Genomic DNA, 25155 nt, shown 5'->3' with positions numbered 1-25155 from the left:
ATAACAGAGGCAAGAGCCTTTCTCTTATGATCCGCATTGTCACCGTCTTTTGCCACCAAGTTCGAACCGAAACTTCATTTCACCAAATCATTGGTGAGCAGTCATGGATTCCCAGCCAAATGGTAATCTCGTTCCAAACTCTATTCGTGAATCTACACTGAAATAGCAGGTGGGCAGCAGACTCTTGAACTTGCTTGCAAAGGGGGCAAATGTTGCAATTGGGCCATCCCCGTCGAGACAAACGATCGGCCGTCCAGACTCGGTTCTGGAGAACTAGCCAAGCAAAGAACTTGCATTTGGGAGGAGCCCACATCTTCCAGATCATCGAAGTATTGGTACCGTAGGTGAGTCCCGCAAATTGCGCCAAGTAAGCCGAGGATGTGGTGTACTCTCTGCTGGTTGTGAATTTTCACGAAATAGTGTCTTGTCTATCTTGGCTTTAGAGTGACACCGGCAACCATCTCCCAGAGGTTGGTGAACTCCTACAAATGTGTCAAGGTGAGGCCCTGTGCGGTATTGATCTGGTGGATCCAAAAATTATTGTCCAATGCCTTGCTAACCACACAGTTCCCCCTTAGGCCATCTCCCAACTTGTTTGGCCTTATTTTTTGTTGTTGTTATTGTTGTTGTAAAGGAAGCATGTGCCCCCGAGAGCAGAAAATCTGCTCTTCACCAGAAACCCTGCTGACGGTCCCCGTCTCTCGCTACTTCTCATCATTGAAGTATTGCTCGACCTCTTTTCATAAACCGATTAAGGAAAACTGCATTATTTTAGAAAGTGGTGTATTCGTTGCCTAAGCATTGGAATATATTGAAGTATTGCTCATAATTAGAAAAGGAGTTAATTCAATTTTATACCCCTAGGTTTCACGTTTGTGTTCTTTTTCTAATTATGAGCAACCTGGCTACCGCAATTTGTAAACCAGTACCATTGAGCGAAGTGCATTCAAGCAGGCACAAGTTGGCCAGGCAGGTGCAGATCTCAGGAACATGATCCCAGCAGACAGGGTAATCTTGAGCATGTGACCAAGATCGACGGCATGCCGCATGCGGCTATTGCTGCTGTTGTTGGATCCATGCATCCACTGATTCCCATGAACGTCGCGGTACAGGGCCGCACATTTTTTCCTTACCACTTTCGTCCTCTCTTGTCAGACTAGTGCCATCACACAGATCAGCTGTACGTGATCTACATTGCATATTCCGTTGGCTGCTTCTGCGCTCTGCCAAAAGCTTCGTTCAGCGCGGCATATTTCCCACGCCCCACGGCGTATCCCCCGCCGGATCCATCGTCATGTGCTGTCACGCTGCTCACACATTATTAGCCAACTTGCGTTATCTGCATTATCTGAAAGAGCTGCCCTTTATAAAAAGATACTGCTACCTCCGTTTCTAAATGTAAGCCTTTTTAGAAATTTATATTATTTTGCGGGTAAAATCTTGTATTACTCAAATAGCGTCATCCTTACAATCCGTATTAGAAAGATTAAACACCTCTGGCAGGCCAGAACCTAGCCAAAAAACAGTTGTATTTTCAGTTCTTGCATATCTAGCCAAGTAATCACTAATTAAATTTTGGCTACGAGTAATCTGAGTAATACAAATAGTGTGAAGAGACAGAAGATGTTTGATCTCAGGCTCTCAGCAACCAATGATGCAAACACTGATCTATCCAAGTCCTTCTCATTTATCATGTTCACTGCTGATATCAAGTCCACTTCAATACATATAGGCAGCACATACTCTGCTTCTAAAGCACCTGTACAAGAGGGGCAACTCACGGCAAGATTAATATATAATGCTTTCCATTTCAACATAGACTACGTACGAATGTATATAAACATATTTTATAACGTAGTTTCACTAATTTTGCTTTTAATGTAGTTTGTATCGGAATCTCTAAAAGGGCTTATATTTAGCAACCGAGGGAGTAGTAGGTTATAGGTTCACCGGCCTTCAGTTTGGCCAGTTCCTGTAAGTCAGTTTTGTAACTTAGTGGGAGTTATAAACTCAGTTCCCGTAAAACTTAATCCATTAAATTTTTTTCCGTAAAACTAGTTCTGCGGACCATAAAATTTAGTGGAAGTTGTCCGAGAGTAACTTTTGTCACTTCCTGTAAATTGCTTTCCCTAAATCTGTTTTTATTTTATTTTTAATTAAAAAAATCAATCATACCCTAGGACCCAACAGACAGTAACACACGTGACGACTGTAGTGAGAGGCAGCGTTCCAGCAAGGTTGGGGGAGGGGGCCGTTCCGGTGAGCCGTGCGGTAAAGTTTTAGGTGGTTACTAGCCCGTCAAAACTTTACAAAAGCATGATCTTTTTGTAAACCTGCGGGAAGAAAGGGGCAATTTTACAAGAGCGTCTAAAGGTATGGCCACTTTACGGGAACAATCGGAGAGGCTTTTTTTCCTTTAGAGATAAAGGAGCTGTTGGAGATGCTCTAAGTTTTTTCAATGGTCTTCAATGGTTTTCTAAGAGGCGACGAGGCAAGCAGCCAACTGACCCTAGCCGACACCCATCTTCTACTCCTTCTCACCGTCACCAGGCGCGTCGCCCACAGCGGTGGGAAGATCTGGATCGAGGAGGGGCAGCTTTGGAGGTGCTGGAGGGTTGCGGTGGGACAACGAAGATGATGTGTGCTCGAGCAGCGGCCTTTGTCAGGCGGTGCACGCTAGAGGCATTAGTGATGGCCGACGGCGGACAGAGGGATTCGATGCAGAGATCTTCATTGATGGTTCGGACTTGTTGGGCCATCGGAGAGGGCATCGGATCACGGTTTTGGGCGGCGGTGAGATCAACATCAGACGCAGACATGTCGCACATCATCATGCGTGATTTTTAAACTTTCTTTAGGGAGTCATCATGTTTGTTTGGGGGCAGCGAAGCGGCGACGTTGCCCCAAGGTAGGAAAAATGTTCTCCTTGCCCTATCTTGGATCTGTTGGTGTGTTTACACTGACAGAGAGCATGTGGAGCTATGTCTTCGGCAGGTCTTTCGGGGCCTGGTTGGTTTAGGTTTCTGGTGCATCGGTCTTGATTCGGCCTGCTTTCGTAGTCTTCGGAGTTTCTATATGCCTTGATTGGTACATTTTTAGCAGGACGCAGTTGCCGAAGTATCCACGGCTACATTGCCAACTTCCAGGCCGCTTCTTCTAAAAGCTCATGGGTTTCAAAAGGGTTGCTCCGCCGTGTAAGATTTGACATTAAGCGTTGTACCCTTTACTCGGGCCGCATGTATATTTATGGAAGGATTGTCGTGGCTTACAAGGTTTGGAATATCGCTAGGATACTTCCATAATACATCGGGAGAGGGAAATATAACTTGGAGAGGAAGAACAGAACAAAAGAAGAGATAGGAACAGAATACAGTTTAAACAGATATCTCTACAAACTCTATTCTAACATCCTCCCTCAATCTAAACCTATAAAAATTTCTCTAGGTTTAGATTGTACTTGAACTCATTCAGTCTCCTCGTAGTAAGTGGTTTGGTGAAGCCATCAGCAAGTTGATCTCCTGTGGGAATAAACTTGATGTCAAGTAGCTTTCGTGCTACTCTTTCTCTCACAAAATGAAAAACAACTTCTATGTGTTTTGTACGTGCATGGAACACAGGATTCGCTGAAAGGTAGGTCGCATGTTGTCACACCACAACCTTGCAGCTTGTGGAGTTTTGATTCCCAACTCATATAGGAGAGTCTGAATCCACATAACTTCGGCAGTTGCATTAGCAAGAGCTTTGTATTTTGCTTTAGTACTAGACCTTGACATAGTGGCCTGTTTCCTTGCACTCCATGACACAAGGTTTGATCCCAGAAAAACAGCAAAACCACCTGTTGACCTTCTATCATCAGGGCACCCTGCCCAGTCAACATCTGAGTATGCACTAACTAGCATGGATGATGACTTAACAATCTTGATTCCAAGTCCCATTGTAAACTTTAGATACCTCAGAATTCTCTTTACTGCAGTCCAATGAACTGTACTTGGTGCATGCAAAAACTGACACACTTTGTTGACAGAATATGAAATATCAGGCCTAGTCAACGTTAAATATTGTAGAGCACCAACAACACTCCTATAGTTTGTTGCATCACTTGGTCCAAGTAATTCACCTCCTTCAATTGTAAGTTTCTTAGTAGTGGAAAGTGGTGTACTTACTGGTTTGCAATGTTCCATTCCTACCCTTCTTAGAATATCTGTGGTGTATTTCTCTTGTGTAAGAAGTATTCCATCCTTGATCTGTTTTACTTCTATACCAAGAAAATAATGAAGATCACCCAAATCTTTGAGTGCAAACTCCACATTAAGGTCACGGAGAAGACAGGTAGTGGCTTCTGGGATGGAACTAGCAACAATTATATCATCAACATAAACAAGAACAAACATAGAGATGTTGCCTTTGTGATAGAAGAATAATGAGGTATCTGCCTTGCTTGGAATAAAGCCAAGTTGTTGTAACTGAGTGCTCAACCTGGAACACCAGGCTCTTGGAGCCTGTTTTAAGCCATACAAAGCTTTGTCTAACTTACAGACAAAATGAGGTGTGCTTTTTTTTCATACCCTGGTGGTTGCCGCATGAACACGTCTTCCTCAAGAACACCATGAAGAAACGCGTTCTGGACGTCTAGCTGATGTAAGCTCCACCCTCTGGAAATAGCAATAGATAATACAAGTCGAATAGTAGTTGCCTTAACAACAGGGCTAAAGGTATCCTCATAATCAATTCCAAATCTTTGTTTAAACCCTTTTGCAACCAATCTAGCCTTGTATCTATCTATACTTCCATCAGACTTTCTTTTAATCTTATAAACCCACTTGCAATCAATCAAATTCTTTCCCTTTGTTGGTGGTACAAGATGCCACGTTTTATTTTTCATGAGTGCTTGGTATTCATTTTCCATAGCCCCTTTCCATTCTTGGTGAGCAAGAGCTTCGGCTAAATGAGTAGGTTCACCTAAACTAGTGAGGAAAGCATACTTGCGAGGATCATATCTTACTGTACCGTCCTTATATTCCTTAGGCTTGAATAATCCAGATTTTGACCTGGTATGGCGCTGAGGAATTTTCGGTGACACACGTTACAGTTTCTACATCACCAGAACCGGCCGCAGAAGATCCAGCCAAATCATCCTGGACTAGCGTGCTGCAGGGCTCCAGATCCAAGGTGGGCGTGGGATCCGGCGAGATCCGCCTCGTACCAGACGCCTCAGTAGGAGAGCTCCGCATGGCATTGTTGGCGGGGTCCACCCTGGTCGGGCTGTCGGCCCCAGAGCACGCCGACTCCCATGCAACGCGTGCGGACGGGCTGCGCCCCGCGCCATCTGGGTCCACACCTGGACCTCGGCCGGCCACGGACTCAGCAGGTGGACTGGTCCAACCACTTGGCGCCTCAGGAGATGCGGGGAACGCCGCTACGCGCCGAGCGACAGGGCTGTCAGCCTGGGATCGCGCGCGGCTATCATCCCGGGATCGCGTGCCTTCTCTGGAACCGCAGTTCTACACCAAATCTGCATCGGATCGCGCGCGGTTTTCGTCCTCTTCTGCACACATAAAATCATAGCCAAAAGCTGCATTTTTTCGTTAGTTTCTGAATTTTCTTCTGGACTAGACACATGATCATGTTCTACTAATTCTCCCCCGTGATCAGTACGTGGCAAAGGATCCGAGAGAAGAGAGATTTAAGCTTGAAGAAGGGCTCCCGCATTTGAATGAAGTTTGGCAAAAGGGAAAATAGTTTCATCAAAAATCACATCCCGAGAGATGTAGATGCGTCTAGTTGAAACTTCTAGACACTTGTAGCCCTTATGAAGATTGTTATAGCTAAGGAAGACACATTGAGTGGACCAAAACTCTAGTTTTTGGCGATTATATGGACGAAGATTTAGATAGCATGCACATCCAAAAACTTTGAGGGAATTATAATCTGGTTTTTGATGAAACAATCGTTCTAAGGGAGTTATGTTTCCAATGACCTTACTAGGCAAGCGATTGATAAGATAAGTGGCGGCAATGAAAGCTTCATCCCAATATTTCAGAGGCATAGATGCATGAGCAAGAAGGGACAGACCAACTTCAACGGTGTGATGTGTTTGCATTCGGCAGAACCGTTCTGTTGGTGTGCATGGGGACACGAAACATGATGCTCAATGCCTATTCTTCGAAAGAAGGAGTTGAGTTTCTCATAATCTCCTCCCCAGTCACTCTGGACTGTAATGATTTTCTTGTTAAACTGACACTCAACAAGTTTTTGGAATTCTTGGAAGACAGAGAAAACTTCGGATTTGAACTTAAGTAAGTATATCCATGTAAACTTGCTATAATCATCAATGAAACTAACATAATATTTCTTTCTTCCAAAGGAATCTCTGGCATGACCCCATACATCGCTGAATATCAGTTCCAACGGAGCATGAGACACACTCTTTGATCTAGGATAGGGGAGTTGGTGACTCTTGGCACATTGACAAGCATCACAAACAGACTCTTTATTCTCACGACTAGACAATTGAAGATTGCCTTTATTCACTACTTGATCAACTATTTTTAATGAAGGATGACCTAATCTTTGATGCCACCTCTCTAAGGACGGCTTGACGACGGAGTAGACTTGGTGATGACGCTTGCGGCTAAAAGCTCTTGATGTGATAGGATATAGACCACTGACGCATCTACCGTGATGGAGGAGCTCCCTCGTTGCCCGATCCTTAATGAAGAAAATACTTGGGATGAGTTTCAAAGAAGATGTTATTATCAGTGGACAAACGAGACATGGAAGCAAGGTTTTTGTTGGCTTGTGGAGCATGAAGGACATCCTTTAGAAGAAGATCACGTTTAACATTAGGGAAATTAATAGAGGATTGACCAATGTGACATATGTCCATACCTCCTCCACTTGCGGCGGTGTTTATCTGATCATCGCCATAATATCTTTCTCGATTTGCAAGCTTCTCCAACTCGCCGGTGACATGATCTGTGGCTCCATAATCAGCATACCAGATGGTGTCTCCAGCTTCTTCTTGCTCCCTGATGGCTGCAGCTACGTGGCGCTCTTCGGGCAGGTAATCTTCATCATAGCGGTGCCAACAGTCTTTCACCTCATGCCCTGACTTTTTGCAGAGCTGGCAACGCGGCCTGGTGTTGGAGTAGGAGGCGCTGAAGGGGTGTGGTCCAGAGTTGTTGGCGTGCCCACGCCCGCTGTTGTTGCCGTTGCCGCGCCCCTGGTGACCACGGTGACCACGGCCTCGGCCTCCAGTGCCATGACCACGTGTGACAGAGTTAACTGATGACTGGCGAAGATTGTTACCTTGTAGCAGATTCATGCGAGCTTCAAAGCTTAGCAACTGGTTGTAAAGCTCCTAGACGGTCACCGGCTCGATACGTGCAGCCAGGGCTGAGATCACCGGGTTATACTCGATGTCCAGCCCTTTGAGCACATAGGAGGTTAGCTCTCCTTCAGAGAGGGGATCACCGGTGCAGGCGATCTCATCGGCGAAGGCCTTGATCTTCGCCAGATATTTCGGCATGCCCATGTTCCCTTTGTGCAGATTGGCGAGGGTGATGCGGGTGTTGACGATCTATGCTTGCGTCTAGGCAGCGAAGGAGGCGTGGATGGCACTCCATACCTCGGCCGGCGTCTGAAGAGTAGCGACCTGTGCAAGAATCTCACGTGACAGAGACCCCATAAGGTATCCTTGTACCTGTTGCTGCTGGGCGAACTAGATCGACCGGGCGTAGTTGAAGACTTGCTCCTCTTTCCCATCTTTGGTGATGGTGATGGTAGGAGGGGGCGCCGGGCTTGCGCCGTCCAGGAAGTGCTCCATCTGTGCTCCCTTTATTTGGGGTAGCACGATGGCCTTCCAGAGGAGGAAGTTCGTCCTCGTGAGCTTCTCAGATGGAGGAGACCCGAGAGAGGAGACGCTGATGTGGGAGGAGGAAGATGCATAGGTGGATGGTGTGGATTGGGTGGACAGGGTACTCATGGTGGAACCTATTAGGGAAGTATTGATGGCAGCGATGGTGGAAGCAGCGGTGCTGGCGTTGGTGCCTGACATGATTTCTCTCGATGCCTCTCTCTGGTTAGGTTTCAGGTTTCTCTCTCGATCAACTAGATCGATCTTTCAGGAATGCTAGACGTACGAGAGGAAGGGCTCTGATGACCATGTAAGATTTGATAGGAAGCGATGAACCCTTTGCTCGGGCCGCATGTATATTTATGGAAGGATTGCCGTGGCTTACAAGGTTTGGAATATCGCTAGGATACTTCCAGAATACATCGAGAGAGGGAGATATAACTTTGAGAGGAAGAACAGAACATAAGAAGAGATAGGAACAGAATACAGTTTAAACAGATATCTCTACAAACTCTATTCTAACACGCTGAAGCGAGGTCCCAGAGGCGGCATAGAGCTTTTCTCTCGATGCATCACCGATGGATGGAGGAGGAAGAAGACTTCAGCACCCCCAAGAATTTGAGTGTATTTCTATTTTTTGTAGGGATGACTGTGTAAGGACCTGTCATAGTTAAGGTCAACTCCAATGTCACACACCAAAACATACACGCCCAATATTTGCGGACATGTCTGAATGTATTCACAGACATAGATAGGGGGAGGAGTCCATCCAACAGCAGGCTTCAAATTCAGATCGTGTGATGGCTAATATATTGGGGAACGTAGTAATTTCAAAAAAATTCCTACGCACACGCAAGATCATGGTGATGCATAGCAACGAGAGGGGAGAGTGTTGTCTATGTACCCTCGTAGACCGACAGCGGAAGCGTTATAACAACGCGGTTGATGTAGTCGTACGTCTTCACGGCCCGACCGATCAAGCACCGAAACTACGGCACCTCCGAGTTCTAGCACACGTTCAGCTCGATGACGATCCCCGGACTCCGATCCAGCAAAGTGTCAGGGAAGAGTTCCGTCAGCACGACGGCGTGATGACGATCTTGATGTTCTACCGTCGCAGGGCTTCGCCTAAACACCGCTACAATATTATCAAGGAATATGGTGGAAGGGGGCACCGCACACGGCTAAGAAAACGATCACGTGGATCAACTTGTGTGTCTAGGGGTGCCCCCTGCCCCCGTATATAAAGGAGCAAGGGGAGGAGGCCGGCCGGCCCTAGGGCGCGCCAAGGAGGAGGAGTCCTCCTAGTAGGAGTAGGAGTCCTCCTCCTAGTAGGAGTAGGACTCCCCTCTTTCCTACTCCTACTAGCAGGGGGAAAGGAAGGGGGAGAGGGAGAAGGAAAGGGGGGAGCCGCCCCCCTCTCCTAGTCCAATTCGGACCAGAGGGGGAGGGGCGCGCGGCCCACCCTGGCCGCCCCTCTCTCTCCACTAGGGCCCATGAGGCCCATTACTTCTCCCGGGGGGGTTCCGGTAACCCTCCGGCACTCCGGTTTTCTCCGAAATCATCCGGAACACTTCCGGTGTCCGAATATAGCCGCCCAATATATCAATCTTTATGTCTCGACCATTTCGAGATTCCTCATCATGTCCGTGATCACATCCGGGACTCCGAACTAACTTCGATACATCAAAACTCATAATATAACTGTCATCGAAACCTTAAGCGTGTGGACCCTACGGGTTCGAGAACAATGTAGACATGACCGAGACATGTCTCCGGTCAATAACCAATAGCGGAACCTGGATGCTCATATTGGCTCCCACATATTCTACGAAGATCTTTATCGGTCAGACCGCATAACAACATACGTTGTTCCCTTTGTCATCGGTATGTTTCTTGCCGAGATTTGATCGTTGGTATCTCAATACCTAGTTCAATCTCGTTACCGGCAAGTCTCTTTACTCATTTCGTAATACATCATCTTGCAACTAACTCTTTAGTTTCAATTCTTGCAAGGCTTATGTGATGTGCATTACCGAGAGGGCCCAGAGATACCTCTCTGACAATCGGAGTGACAAATCCTAATCCCGAAATACGCCAACCCAACATGTACCTTTGGAGACACCTGTAGATCTCCTTTATAATCACCCAGTTACGTTGTGACGTTTGGTAGCACACAAAGTGTTCCTCCGGTAAACGGGAGTTGCATAATCTCATAGTCATAGGAACATGTATAAGTCATGAAGAAAGCAATAGCAACATACTAAACGATCGAGTCCTAAGCTAACGGAATGGGTCAAGTCAATCACATCATTCTCCTAATGATGTGATCCCGTTAATCAAATAACAACTCTTTGTCTATGGTTAGGAAACATAACCATCTTTGATTAACGAGCTAGTCAAGTAGAGGCATACTAGTGACACTATGTTTATCTATGTATTCACACATGTATTATGTTTCCGGTTAATACAATTCTAGCATGAATAATAAACATTTATCAGGAAATAAGGAAATAAATAATAACTTTATTATTGCCTCTAGGGCATATTTCCTTCAGTCTCCCACTTGCACTAGAGTCAATAATCTAGTTCACATTGCCATGTGATTTAACACCAATAGTTCACATCATTATGTGACCAACACTCAAAGGGTTTACTAGAGTCAATAATCTAGTTCACATCGCTATGTGATTAACACCCAAAGAGTACTAAGGTGTGATCATGTTTTGCCTGTGAGAGAAGTTTAGTCAACGGGTCTGCCATATTCAGATCCGTATGTCTTTTGCAAATTTCTATGTCAACAATGCTCTGCACGGAGCTACTCTAGATAATTGCTCCCACTTTCAATATGCATCCAGATTGAGACTTAGAATCATCTGGATCAGTGTCAAAGTTTGCATCGACATAACCCTTTATGACGAACCTTTTGTCACCTCCATAATCGAGAAACATATCCTTATTCCACTAAGGATAATTTTGCCCGCTGTCCAGTGATCTACTCCTAGATCACTATTGTACTCCCTTGCCAACATCAGTGTAGGGTATACAATAGATCTGGTACACGGCATGGCATACTTTATAGAACCTATGGCTGAGGCATAGGGAATGACTTTCATTCTCTTTCTATCTTCTGTCGTGGTCGGGTTTTGAGTCTTACTCAATTTCACACCTTGTAACACAGGCAAGAACTCTTTCTTTGTGAAAGAACATGCGGTTCCCCCATGTTTGGTTTTGGTAATTGATGATAATCTCTATGGACTAATGGTTGCCTTGAGTTATATTTGAAGGTTTTGTCCATAGGCTTTTCTTGGAGTACATGTGTTGGGTTCAAGGAGAGTTTGTGTCGACCAAGGTGCTATTCAAGGAATTACCTAAAGATTGGTCTTGTGAGAGGTTGATCAAGACTAAGTCAAAGAGTGAATCAAGTTGATCAACCCACAAAGCGTAGAAGATGTACTGAGAGGGATCAAGTGATCCCATGGTATGGTAAGCATTGCCAATTACGCTTTGTGTACTAACCCATGGTCTTCATGAGGGTTCTTTGTGGGGTTAGGTTGTGGTGTGCAAGTTCAAGTGGAGCATCACGAAGAGATCAAATGCTTGAAGCTTGCCGTCCTTTGTGGTGACAATGGACTTGTGAAGATGTGCGGAAGAGTGGCTCACCCATAGTGGAGTATGGGGGAGCAATCAACTAGTCTTCATCGAGTCAACACAATCAAGAAAGGTTGCGGTGTGCAAGTTCAAGTGGAGCATCACAAAGAGATCAAATGCTTGAAGCTTGCCGTCCTTTGTGGTGACAATGGACTTGTGAAGATGTGCGGAAGAGTGGCTCACCCATAGTGGGGTATGGGGGAGCAATCAACTAGTCTTCATCGAGTCAACCCAATCAAGAAAGGTGGTCCAACTTGAGGGAGTCAAGATCGTCATAATCTAGCTCAAATGGACCATGTGCAAGGCAAAGGTTTGCCCTTGGTAGGTTTTCTATTTTACCGGTCTCATGATGGTAGTTGGGAGACCGGGTTATAGGATCGATTGTCGTACTATCAAGGGGGGCTCTCGATGAGTAGCTTGATCGTATCGTTCGTAGAGAGCTCAAACCATTGCATCCTTGCATCATATTTCTTGGTTCTTGTTTGGTTCTCTTTGTGAATCTTAGAGCTTATGGTCATCTTGATGACAAGCTTGAGTTCATCAAAAACGGAGTTTGCATGCCTCTTCTATGATGTTTTCGTTGTTGGAGGTTTTGCCGATTCTTCTCGGTTGGAGGTTTCTCTCCTCTTTTTGTTAGGCATACCTCCCCTGCCTCTTCTATGATGTTTTCGTTGTTGGAGGTTTTGCCGATTCTTCTCGGTTGGAGGTTTGATGCTACTCGTCGTCTTGTTTCCAACAAGCTTGAGTTTGCTCAATTCGGAGCTCATATGCAGAAGTTATGGCAGTTCTTGTTTTCTTGAGTGTGGTTTTGTCAGGGTCCCAGCGGTAGTACCATGGTATCCAGTGGTAGTACCGCTGAGGGGTCACAAGCGGCAGTACCGCTCCGCAGCGGTAGTACCGGCGGTGACTCCGCAGCAGTACTACCGCTGGCTTACCAGGTCCCTACCGCGTCGATTCGAGGGGTCTTTTTCTGTGTCGAATTGTGCGGTACCTCACTGCGGCAGTAGTGCGGCAGTACCGCTCCTTAGCGGCAGTACCACCCTTCCTCCGCGGTAGTACCGCCTGGTTCCCTCTTTCCCTTTACCCTTCGTTCTGCGCGGCAATACCGCCGAAGGGAGCGGTAGTACCGCTTAACCCAGCAGTAGTACCGCTGTATCCTGCGGTACTACCGCCCTAAGGTTCATATTTTGTTGCTCCTTTTCCCTGTTTCTTCCACCTGAGTGGTAGTACCGCTCGTGTGCGGGCTGAGCACATAACGGTTGGATTTTTTCCCCACCTATAAAAGGGGGTCTTCTTCCCCAATGAACCTTATCCTTTGAGCTCGTGTTCTTCCCCCATTGTTGACCTTCTTCGAGCTTGCTAACTCTCAATCCCTCCATGGATTCTTGCTAGTTTTTGAGGGAAAAGAGAGAGGAGATCTAGATCCACATTTCCACCAATCACTTTCTCCTCTATGTGAGGGGAACCCCTTGGATCTAGATCTTGGAGTTCTTGGTGTTCCCTTTCTTGTTCTTCCTCTCATTTTCCTCCCTAGCATTAGTTGCTTCGGTGGGATTTGAGAGAGAAGGACTTGGGCACTCCGTGTGCCCTTGCCATTGCATTTGGTGCATCGGTTTGAGTTCTCCACGTGATACGTGGAAGTTACAAGTTGAGAAGCTTATTACTCTTGGGTGCTTAGTACCCTTGAGCTTGTTCCTCTTGGGTGCTTGGGCGCCCTAGACGGTTGTTGGTGTTCGGAGCTCAATCATTGTGGTGCAAAGCTCCGGGCAAGCGTCGGGGTCTCCAATTAGTTGTGGAGATCACCCCGAGCAATTTGACGGGTACCGGTGACCGCCCCCAAGGGTTGCCAAAGTGTGCGGGTTCGGTGACCGCCCCCAAGGGTTGCCATTTGTACGGGTTCGGTGACCGCCCTCAAGGGTCCCTTAATGGAATCACGGCATCTTGCATTGTGCGAGAGCGTGAGGAGATTACGGTGGCCCTAGTGGCTTCTTGGGGAGCATTGTGCCTCCACACCGCTCCAAACGGAGATTAGCATCCGCAAGGGTGTGAACTTCAGGATACATCGTCGTCTCCTCGTGCCTCGGTTATCTCTTACCCGAGCCCTTTACTTATGCACTTTACTTTGTGATAGCCATATTGTTTCTTGTCATATTTATTGCTATCACATAGTTTCTTATCTTTCTTAGCATAAGTTGTTGGTGCACATAGGTGAGCCTAGTTTTTTTAGGTTTTGTGCTTGGCAAATTAACCGCTAGGTTTATTCCGCATTTGTTCAAGCCTAAACCGTAATTATTTTAAAACGCCTCACCCCCCTCTAGGCGACATCCACGATCTTTCACTTTGACTGTTCCATTTTGAACTACTTCAAAATCTTGTCAAGGTATGTACTTATTGAAAAAACTTGATGCTCAATATGTAAGCAGCTTCACCGAGGTTTTCTTTGAAAAAAATCCTTTCAAACACTCCTTTATGCTTTGCAGAATAATTCTACATTATTTCCGATCAATAATATGTCATTCACATATACTTGTCAGAAATATTGTAGTGCTCCCACTCACTTTCTTGTAAATACAGGCTTCACCACAAGTCTGTATAATACTATATACTTTGATCATCTCATCAAAGCGCATATTCCAACTCCGAGATGCTTGCACCAGTCCACAGATGGATCGCTGGAGCTTGCATATTTTGTTAACATTTTTAGGATTGACAAAACCTTCTGGTTGCATCATATACAACTCTTCTTTAATAAATCCATTAAGGAATGCAGTTTTGTTTATCCATTTGACAGATTTCATAAAATGCGGCAATTGCTAACATGATTCGGAAAGACTTAAGCATAGATACGAGTGAGAAAATCTCATCGTAGTCAACACCTTGAACTTGTCGAAAACCTTTTGCGACAATTCTAGCTTTGTAGATAGTAACACTACTATCAGCATCCGTCTTCCTCTTGAAGATCCATTTATTTTCTATGGCTTGCCGATCATCGGGCAAATCCATCAAAGTCCATACTTTGTTCTCATACATGGATCATATCTCAGATTTCATGGCTTCAAACCATTTCGCAGAATCTGGGCTCATCATCGCTTCCTCATAGTTCGCAAGTTCATCATGGTCTAGTAACATGACTTTCAGAACAGGATTACCGTACCACTCTGGTGCGGATCTCACTCTGGTTTACCTACGAGATTCGGTAGTAACTTGATCTGAAGTTACATGATCATCATCATTAGCTTCCTCGTTAATTGGTGTAGGTGTCACAGAAACCGTTTTTTGTGATGAACTACTTTCCAATAAGGGAGCAGGTACAGTTACCTCATCAAGTTCTACTTTCCTCCCACTCACTTCTTTTGAGAGAAACTCCTTCTCTAGAAAGGATCCATTCTAAGCAATGAATATCTTGCCTTCGGATCTGTGATAGAAGGTGTACCCAACTGTCTCCTTTGGGTATCCTATGAAGACACATTTTTCCGATTTGGGTTTGAGCTTATCAGGATGAAACTTTTTCACATAAGCATCACAACCCCAAACTTTAAGAAACGACAACTTTGGTTTCTTGTTAAACCACAGTTCATATAGTGTCGTCAACGGATTTAGATGGTGCCCTATTTAACATGAATGCAGCTGTCTCTAATGCATAAACCCAAAACGATAGTGGTAAATCGGTAAGAAACATCATAGATTGCACTATATCCAATAAAGTACGGTTATGACGTTCGGACACACCATTATGCTGTGGTGTTCCAGGTGGCATGAGTTTGTGAAAATATTCCACATTGTTTTAATTGAAGACCAAACTCGTAACTCAAATATTCGTCTCCGCGATCAGATCGTGGAAACTTTATTTTCTTGTCACGATGATTTTCCACTTTACTCTGAAATTCTTTGAACTTTTCAAATGTTTCAGACTTATGTTTCATCAAGTAGATATACCCATATCTGCTCAAATCATCTGTGAAGGTCAGAAAATAATGATACCCGCCGCGAGCCTTAACACTCATCGGATCGCATACATCAGTATGTATTATTTCCAATAAGTCAGTTGCTCGCTCCATTGTTCCAGAGAACGGAGTTTTTAGTCATCTTGCCCATGAGGCATGGTTCGCAAGCATCAAGTGATTCATAATCAAGTGATTCCAAAAACCCATCAGCATGGAGTTTCTTCATGCGCTTTACACCAATATGACCTAAACGGCAGTGCCACAAATAAGTTGCACTATCATTATTAACTTTGCATCTTTTGGTTTCAATATTATGAATATGTGTATCACTACGATCGAGATCCAACGAACCATTTTCATTGGGTGTGTAACCATATAAGGTTTTATTCATGTAAACAGAACAACAATTTATTCTCTTACTTAAATGAATAACCATATTGCAATAAACATGATCAAATCATATTTATGCTCAACGCAAACACCAAATAACACTTATTTAGGTTCAACACTAATCCCGAAAGTATAGGGAGTGTGCGATGATGATCACATCAATCTTGGAACTACTTCAAATACACATCGTCACCTTACCCTTAACTAGTCTCTGTTCATTCTGCAACTCCCGATTCAAGTTACTAATCTTAGCAACTGAACTAGTACCAAATACTGAGGGGTTGCTATGAACACTAGTAAAGTACACATCAATAACATGTATATCAAATATACCTTTGTTTACATTGCCATCCTTTCTTATCCGCCAAATACTTGGGTAGTTCCGCTTCCAGTGACCAGTCCCTTTGCAGTAGAAGCACTTAGTCTCAGGCTTAGGACCAGACTTGGGCTTCTTCACTTGAGCAGCAACTTGCTTGTTGTTCTTCTTGAAGTTCCCTTTTTTTCTTTCACTAGATACTCAAGATGTCCATAACCGGGGACACGGCTAATCATGATTAGTTTATACACTCTGCAGAGGTTTGCGCACTTGTCCCCACAAGACTCGATCTCCTCCGTTGGATTTCTCGCACTACATGGTGTTTGAGAAACGGATGACCGAGACATAGTCTTTCAGAAGCGTTTGCACCTTACGATGGGTAGACCGTACCACCTACAACACCTACATCTGCTAGTCTACCACTGTAAGAGTTCACACGACTTAATCAACTATGCTAGAGCCCATAATAGCTTGTGGCTGCACACGGAAGTTTCTAGCATGAATAACCATATGATCCCTTTGAGCCTGGGTGGCGAACCATAGGATGATCACACGGTATATCCCCGGGATCTCCAAGGACAACACTGGTATTTCCCCAGGTGTCCGGTCAAGTCCACTGGTATATCCCCAGGGTGCCCCAACCAACCCACCCAGATGTGTATTAAAGTAGCCACCTTAAGTTAAACCTTAGTTAACCATAATCCCCCACATCTGTCATGAAATACTCTCAAAACCCAATCCACGTCTACGAGCATAGCATATCAATGTAAGCATAACGTAATAGTAACTCCCAAGAGTTTGAAAATAAGTAGGTAATAGGTTCTACCTCGTCATCTACTTCCCAACCCACAAGTTAATGACATCCTAACCATGCAGTGTTTGAGGATTGGAACTAATGCATAAAAACTGGGTGACAAAAGGGATATGATCAAAGTGTGAACTTGCCTGCAATGTTGATGAAGATGATTTGCACTCAAAACTCTTGATAGATCTACTCGTCTCACTCCGGTCAATCTATCGTAAGCAAGCAATAGTAACCACACATAAGCAATCACTCAAAAGATCAGAAAGAACGAAGAAGACGATTCGGAAAACTTCAAAACCAAGAAAATAACTCTTGCAACATAAAACAATTTCTAACAGTACCAAAATTATGTGAATTTGGCCTTATTAGAATGTTTAGGTCAAGAGCTTCAATTTGCAAAAAGAATCAACTCAAACGGAGCTATGAAACTCAAGTTATGATCAAACGAAGTTTGAATTCAAATCTGATCTAATTAAAATTTTAAACTTTTCAAAAACATGTTTGAGTTGGATTATTGGATAGAGGGGATCATAACGAAGACGTGGGCGTTGGTTTCGTCTAATTCCGACTAGCGAGCAAAAAGTTACGTTGTTTCAAAGATCAGGGGCTATTCTGCAAATAAGTTATTCACAAACGGGTCCCTGGCCGAAATTAAAAAGAAAAGAAAAAAAACCTATCTAATGAACGTTCGCTACAAAGGCATATTCGAAGAAAACCATTCACTAAAGAGGCCTAACTGGTGAACGCTCGCAAAATAAACTAAACTAAATATAGAAAACCGTTCTAAAAGAAAACCGATCTATATATATATAAACCGAAGAAAAACCGGGGTAGGTTAACTTGGTTTATACCGGTTCAAGGAAAAAAAGTCCGGCGGCGGTGGCGGTTAACTCCGGCGGGTGGCGCGGCAAGACGGCGGCTCCGGCGAAGTGCGGCAGCGACTTGCGGCGCGTCGGGCGGCGCGGGGCAAGGCGACGGCGCAAGAAGCGGCATCAACAGCAGCTGCAGGGGCGGCGAGTGGTGGCGAGGGCGTTGGGCGGCGGCAGCGCTAGATGCGAGCGGCGGCGGTGGTTGACCATGGCGGTGGCGACTACGGGAGGAGGCGGCGGCGCGAGGGGAGAGGGGCGGCGCGGCTTTATAGGAGGGGAGGGGAGGTGGTGGCATGGAGGAGGGGCGACGGGCGCCGTGGAGGGGCCGGACTCCGGCGAGTCCTTGTCGGGCACGGCGGGAGCTAGGCGGTGGCAGCGCGGGCTGGCTGGGCTGTGGCCTGTTGGGCCGGCCCAGTTCGGCGGCGGAGGAGAATTTTTTTTAACATTTTAACAGACAAAGAAAAATGGTAAAACAATTTAAATAGGGATATTATATAGGTGTATAATATACCAAAATTTTCAGAAAAAGATTTTCTACGACTTGAACATTTTTCTAGAATTAAATAAAATACACACAAATTCTAATAAATCAAAGAGTGCTACTGGTCTATTAAAATCCAACAAAAATCATTTTTAAAATACCAAAATGATTTCAAATTAATTTTTCTCCAATTTTCTATTGTAGGGAATCATGTTACCCTAATTTCCATATATTTTATTTTTGGAGAAAAATAATTTGAATAAAACTCAAATAACCCAAATTGAAAAATAATTTCAAATGGATTTTAGATTTGAGTTCTTTGAAACTCCCAACTCATATTTCATATAATTTGAAGAAGTCATTTTATCTTCTCTCGCGAAAATCATTGAGTTGCATAAAGTTTCAGAATTGGAGATATTCTCAAATGAAATTCAAATATTTTCAACACCCCTTGTCATTTAATAAATGGAAGAAGTCATGTCATCTTCTCTCCAAGGTTTCGTGATGAAAAAGTATTTGAATTCACGGAGAGCATAAAGGCAAAAATGAAAGTTTAGGAGAGTCCTTTTATTCCCTCTCATTTAACTTTCAAAAAGTTTCGAATTTCACTCACTTTCAGTCAATCAATCAAACAGTCAATCAAATCTATCTATTTATTATAACATTCCAACATTTAGAATTTTGGGATGTTACAAACCTACCACCCTTAAAATGAATCTCGTCCTCGAGATTCAGAGAGGCTAGCAAGAAAAGGTTAGGGTTTGGGGGTCTCCTCAAAATTTCATCAATCGTGTCCGGGGTCTGGGGTGCTACCACCCTTAGAAGCATGGTTACGGTTCCATCAAAACTCATATACTCCATCCATATTGTTAACAGTGTCGGTCTTCTCAGATCTTCAGTATAATTCCTTTCTCTGGGCTCTTCGGTAACGGCATAACCTTTTCCTCAATTCTTTGTTCTTTCATCTTGGTAAGGTTATTTCCAAGACTGAGTCTTCTTAGCTGACGGGTCTGGCGCCAACACTAAACAACTATCGATATCTCATGGTGGTCAACGATTTATGGTTTCTCCTGCAGGAAATGGGTCTGGGTTGATCCTCACTGTATAACCTACGGTTGGCAAAAGCTGCCTTGTATAAGGGAAAAATTTCTTATACCATTCTAAGGTTCAAACAAGGTTTAATACCGTCGTCTCTCTACTATAGGTAAGTCACTCAGATTTACCATCCCATATAGCAAGGCGAATAATAAGAGTAAGTCGGTATGGTGATCAATCCATCCCGCACCCAAATCATTACCTTGTATACGGTTTAGCGAATCTCGCGTTCTAACACTTGGTCATCCTCACAAGCATTGCAGAATTTCTCTTGTCCACGAACTGCGTTCGGAATAATCCATTGATTCTGCAAGCCAAACAACATTTATTGTTCCTTCACAACTCTCAGGTTTTGCGTTGCTCCTATAAAATTGTCTTATTGATAAAATTGTAACTTCGCCCAGGGTTTTTCCTTCAGCAAGAATGTGCTTGCTTCTGGGCAGGTCCTGGGGCCTGTGAGTTATGGCACACCTCATCACTTGTAGTCCTTGAACTTATCATCGGGCAACTGATCATTATTCCAACTTCCAACTTCCTAGTATTCTTAAATCCATCCAATTGTACTGTCTTCCTTCCTTCTATTGGCACCAAACTAAGACGTGATTATTCAAACTCATCACGGAGTTACAATCGTTCCATAATACCAACATCATACCTCCTTTATATCCAATAGTAATTCATCTCTTCATTCTCGTGGGTTATCCCACATACCGAGATATAAACTTATACTTATGGAGTCCATATTCCACTTCGTGGAACATTATTATCCTTTCCAGGGTCAAGCGTCCTTACAGGTGAATATTGGCCATCTCTGCATGGCACTTCTTCAAATGGGAAATGTGAAACACATCATGAACTCCTGATAGTCATTCGAGTGACTCCAACTTGTTGGCCACTTCTCCCATAGCTCCAAAACTTGGTATGGTTCTACAAATCTCGGGGCCAACTGTATCTTAACTCTAAATTGTTTAACTCCTCGCAGAGGGAACACACGAAGACATGCTCTGTCTCTAATTTCATAGACTACCTCCTTGCGTTTTTGAGTCTACATAACTCTTCTGCCTGGACTGAGCTACCTTAGTCTATCTCGAATCAACTTAACATTCTCTTCTGACTCCTTGATCACATTTGGTCCAAACAACTAACGGTCTCCACTTCATCCCACATACTCTTGGGGCATCACACATATCGAGACAAAACTCGTATTCATTTTGTCCGAAATCCACTCAGTGGAGTATTCTTATCTTTTCCAGGGGTCAAGGGTTCTTACAGGGTACTACCACCCTTAAAATGCACAAATCTTCCATAGACCATATTTCTCTTATCCTCAAAATGGTCAAAATCCTTCTTCATAGAGTAACAACTCATAAAATCCATATCAGTACCAACGATGCTACTTTATTCATTCTCAAATGATTACAATCTCTCGCTTCTCCATTGCATGTCTCAACTCAACACCTCAATATAGAAGAAAAATGTTCTCACTTCTACTACTCCATTTCTTTTGTTGCAAACTCAACTATCTAGCACAAGTTTCCTTCTCCTTAGGGCATTCTCTGGCAAAGTGCCCTGCTCCATTACAACTAAAACATATTACTTCTGACAAGTATCGAGGTTTCCTTTTTGGGCAATTGTTGAGGTAGTGCCCTGACTCCTTGCACCTATAACAGGTGATATGACTTAGGTTTTTCCTGGAATCCAATCTGCTTCTCTTCCTGGACCTTTCCATGCCAATCATGGCTTCTATTTCTTGTGGGTCATATTCTACTTCCTCTGTCGGGAATTCTACTAGATCCCCATTCGTACAATTCTGGGAGATGTGTCCTTCTCCACATGGATAGCATGACTTGGTGCAGGGTTTACTCGGGTCTTCTTTAGATGTGTCCTCCATATCTTCCTTCATCATGGGTTCTTCTAAAATTTCCATAAGGGCTCCTTTCTTTACTTCTTTCTTCTGCTGGATGGTTCGTTGTATCATGGGGTAAATGTGACACTGAGCAGGATAGTGGGTAGTCCCTTCACATAAGAAACAAGTAATATGCCTAGTTGGGCATTCTTCAACTGGGTGACTTCCTTCACAATTTCGGCATTCATCCTTGTGTTCTTTATGGGTGTGTCCTATTTCTCCACAAATCTTGCATGCACAAGGTTTCCTCATATCCTTTCCATAAGGCTTCAACTTCTGGGACACAAGGTGAGATCTTTGTAGGGTCAACTTAAATTCTTTCCAAGTGGTTACTCCTTGCCATCCATTGATGGTTTGGTACGTCCTCCACCAAGTAGCAGCACCTCTTTCAAAGCACTGAAGAGCATGCTGGGTGATATCTTTTTCGACTATAGGGTTGTTCTCCATATGATCCTCCATGTTCTGAATCCATCGATCTGTCTCCAATTGACTCATCGGTCTAGAAAATATAAGCTCATCTGTATTCATCCTCTATAGGGTCCATGGGTTTGGGGTGAGATAAGAGAGGTAGAGAGGGATACACACAATACAAACAAAAGTTTTGAAAAGACAGATTTTATTTGTGGCTGTCGGGAAAAACATCAAACAATTGACAGCTCACAAACATCGCATCTAACGTAGGTATATAACAGGGGTTTGGTCTTCTAAAGGTCAATAAGTCTTTAACGTCTCCAAACTTTTCAAGCCGTGTTCTTGCCTCCAATGGCTTCTTCCGATCATGCTTGTCTTTCTCAAATCCTTTTGCCACATCATTTCTGTTGTCGCAAAGTCTATCATGACGTCCTTTAATATTATGGAGTTGCATTCCAAACTTCTGGTTTCAACATCCTTCGCATGAACCATGGTCCTACTGTCCTTCAGTTCCTGATGAATCTCCGGTATCTCGAGGTTTTGCTCCTCCAGCTTGGCTACTTCAGCTTCTTGGACCTAAGTTCTTCACGAAATGCTTCCTTGTCAAAATACAACTTCCTGCGGGTCCATCTTAAAATACCTGATGTAATTCTCCAGATCCTGGTGATACACCAGCTAAGGTTAAAATTGCATCCTTTGCTGATAGATGCTCCATCAGCCTTCTTCCATCAAATCCATTCTGAAGAAATGCATCCTTAACTCAGCATGGTGACAATAGCATCAGCGGGCGATGACATCACAGATAACCGTGTTTCTGCTCTTGTCATTCCCATGAGCTATCATTCCATAGTTGATATCTCCTGCCTTAGGGTTTTCTTTGACAAAACTTCGAGTTCTCATGCTCCTTGTTTCAGTCTTTCTCCGATACACCTTGATCTCGGGTATTGACAACTTCCATAGTCTGCCAAGTTCCATAAGGGTAGCCTTCCTTAGGTCATACAAATCTAGAAATTGTACAGGGCCTTCAAATTCTCCTAGTCTTTGGAGTCTTCAACCATTGCAGTTTCCATTATTATAATGTATGGTAAAATCCTCTCCATTCCGAATGGTCTCAGTTGTCCGATATCTTATACTTCTTGGAGTGGTCTCATCAGTCAAATCTTCGTGTGGTCAAAAGGGGAAAGGGGTATGGTCTCACTAAGGGAATTTTTGAATAAGCTCAGAAGAGAAGAGAGGTAAAAGATCTTTCTGAAAGGGAAAGTTTTAGAGAAAATCCTTTCTATGGGCTTGCCAGTTTCTAGGGTCACGTCCTACAGTCAACATGTGCTCTGATACCATCTTGTAGCGACCCGACCCGAATGGATCAAGTCTCTGTGCTTAAGTGTCATCCCTGGATCGGTATGCTGACACACACAGTACTCGAGGATTTATAACAGAGGTAAATCACATGTATAAGTAACGTAAATACTATTACCTCGATCCAAATAGCGGAAGTATCAAGGTTGTGTATTCCCATCAACCCAACGGCAAAGTTGAGTGTAGAAATCATAACCCTAACGTATCACTTACTCGTCGTAAGATTCCTGCAACATGAGACGTTGCAGCCACAAAGGGTCAGTACATTGAATGTACTGGCAAATTCACACCATAGAGAATGATGAACAATGGCTATCACTACATGCATATTTGGCTGGTGGGAAAGCTCTATGGTTATAAGGTTTTTGCGAAAAGCCAATTTTTCCCTACTGCAAAGAAATAAGTTTTATTTAACTATCATGGTGGTTGTTGAACATTGAGAATGGTTGACAGCATTCCCAATCCCAATTAAGTAACATCATTAAAACCCAACAATATTAATTAAAGTAACATGATGAGATCAACAGGATAATCCAAGTACTAGATACTCAAGATGTCCATAACCGGGGACACGGCTAATCATGATTAGTTTATACACTCTGCAGAGGTTTGCGCACTTTTCCCCATAAGACTCGATCTCCTCCGTTGGATTTCTCGCACTACATTGTGTTTGAGAAACGGATGACCGAGACATAGTCTTTCAGAAGCGTTTGCACCTTACGATGGGTAGACCGTACCACCTACAACCCCTACATCTGCTAGTCTACCACTGTAAGAGTTCACATGACTTAATCAACTATGCTACATCACATAATAGCTTGTGGCTGCACACGGAAGTTTCTAGCATGAATAACCTTATGATCCCTTTGAGCCCGGGGTGGCGAACCATAGGATGATCACACGGTATATCCCCAGGATCTCCTAGGACAACACTGGTATTTCCCCAGGTGTCCGGGCAAGCCCACTGGTATATCCCCAGGGTGCCCCAACCAATCCACCCAGATGTGTATTAAAGTAGCCACCTTAAGTTAAACCTTAGTTAACCATAATCCCTCACATATGTCATGAAATACTCTCAAAACCCAATCCACGTCTACGAGCATAGCATGACAATGTAAGCATAACGTAATAGTAACTCCCAAGGGTTTGAAAATAAGTAGGTAATAGGTTCTACCTCATCATCTACTTCCCAACCCACAAGTTAATGACATCCTAACCATGCAGTGTTTGAGGATTGGAACTAATGCATAAAAACTGGATGACAAAAGGGATATGATCAAAGTGTGAACTTGCCTGCAATGTTGATGAAGATGATTTGCACTCAAAACTCTTGATAGATCTACTCGTGTCACTCCGGTCAATCTATCGTAAGCAAGCAATAGTAACCACACATAAGCAATCACTCAAAAGATCAGAAAGAACGAAGAAGACGATTCGGAAAACTTCAAAACCAAGAAAATAACTCTTGCAACATAAAACAATTTCTAACAGTACCAAAATTATGTGAATTTGGCCTTATTAGAATGTTTAGGTCAAGAGCTTCGATTTGCAAAAAGAATCAACTCAAACGGAGCTACGAAACTCAAGTTATGATCAAACGAAGTTTGAATTCAAATCTGATCTAATTAAAATTTTAAACTTTTTAAAAACATGTTTGAGTTGGATTACTGGATAGACGGGATCATAATGAAGACGTGGGCGTTGGTTTCGTCTAATTCCGACTAACGAGCAAAAAGTTACGGTGTTTCGAAGATGAGGGGCTATTCTGCAAATAAGTTATTCACAAACGGGTCCCTGGCCGAAATTAAAAAGAAAAGAAAAAAACATATCTAATGAACGTTCGCTACAGAGGCATATTCGAAGAAAACCGTTCACTAAAGAGGCCTAACTGGTGAACGCTCGCAAAATAAACTAAACTAAATATAGAAAACCGTTCTAAAAGAAAAACCGATCTATATATATAACCGAAGAAAAATCGGGGTAGGTTAACTCGGTTTATACCGGTTCAAGGAAAAAAAAGTCCGGCGGCGGCGGCGGTTAACTCCGGCGGGCGGCGCGGCAAGACGGCGGCTCCGG

The 25155-nt window shown here is 43.8% G+C and overlaps 1 pseudogene; it reads right to left on the bottom strand.

Annotated features, from left to right (window-relative positions):
• Positions 1-7329: 7329 nt before the first annotated feature.
• Positions 7330-7468, bottom strand: LOC119334909 (annotated as a pseudogene).
• Positions 7469-25155: the final 17687 nt, after the last annotated feature.

This window comes from Triticum dicoccoides, chromosome 7A, assembly GCF_002162155.2.
Source record: "Triticum dicoccoides isolate Atlit2015 ecotype Zavitan chromosome 7A, WEW_v2.0, whole genome shotgun sequence".
Lineage (NCBI taxonomy): Eukaryota > Viridiplantae > Streptophyta > Magnoliopsida > Poales > Poaceae > Triticum > Triticum dicoccoides.
Note: the sequence above shows the minus strand (reverse complement) of the source record. Positions and strands in the feature narration are given on the sequence as shown.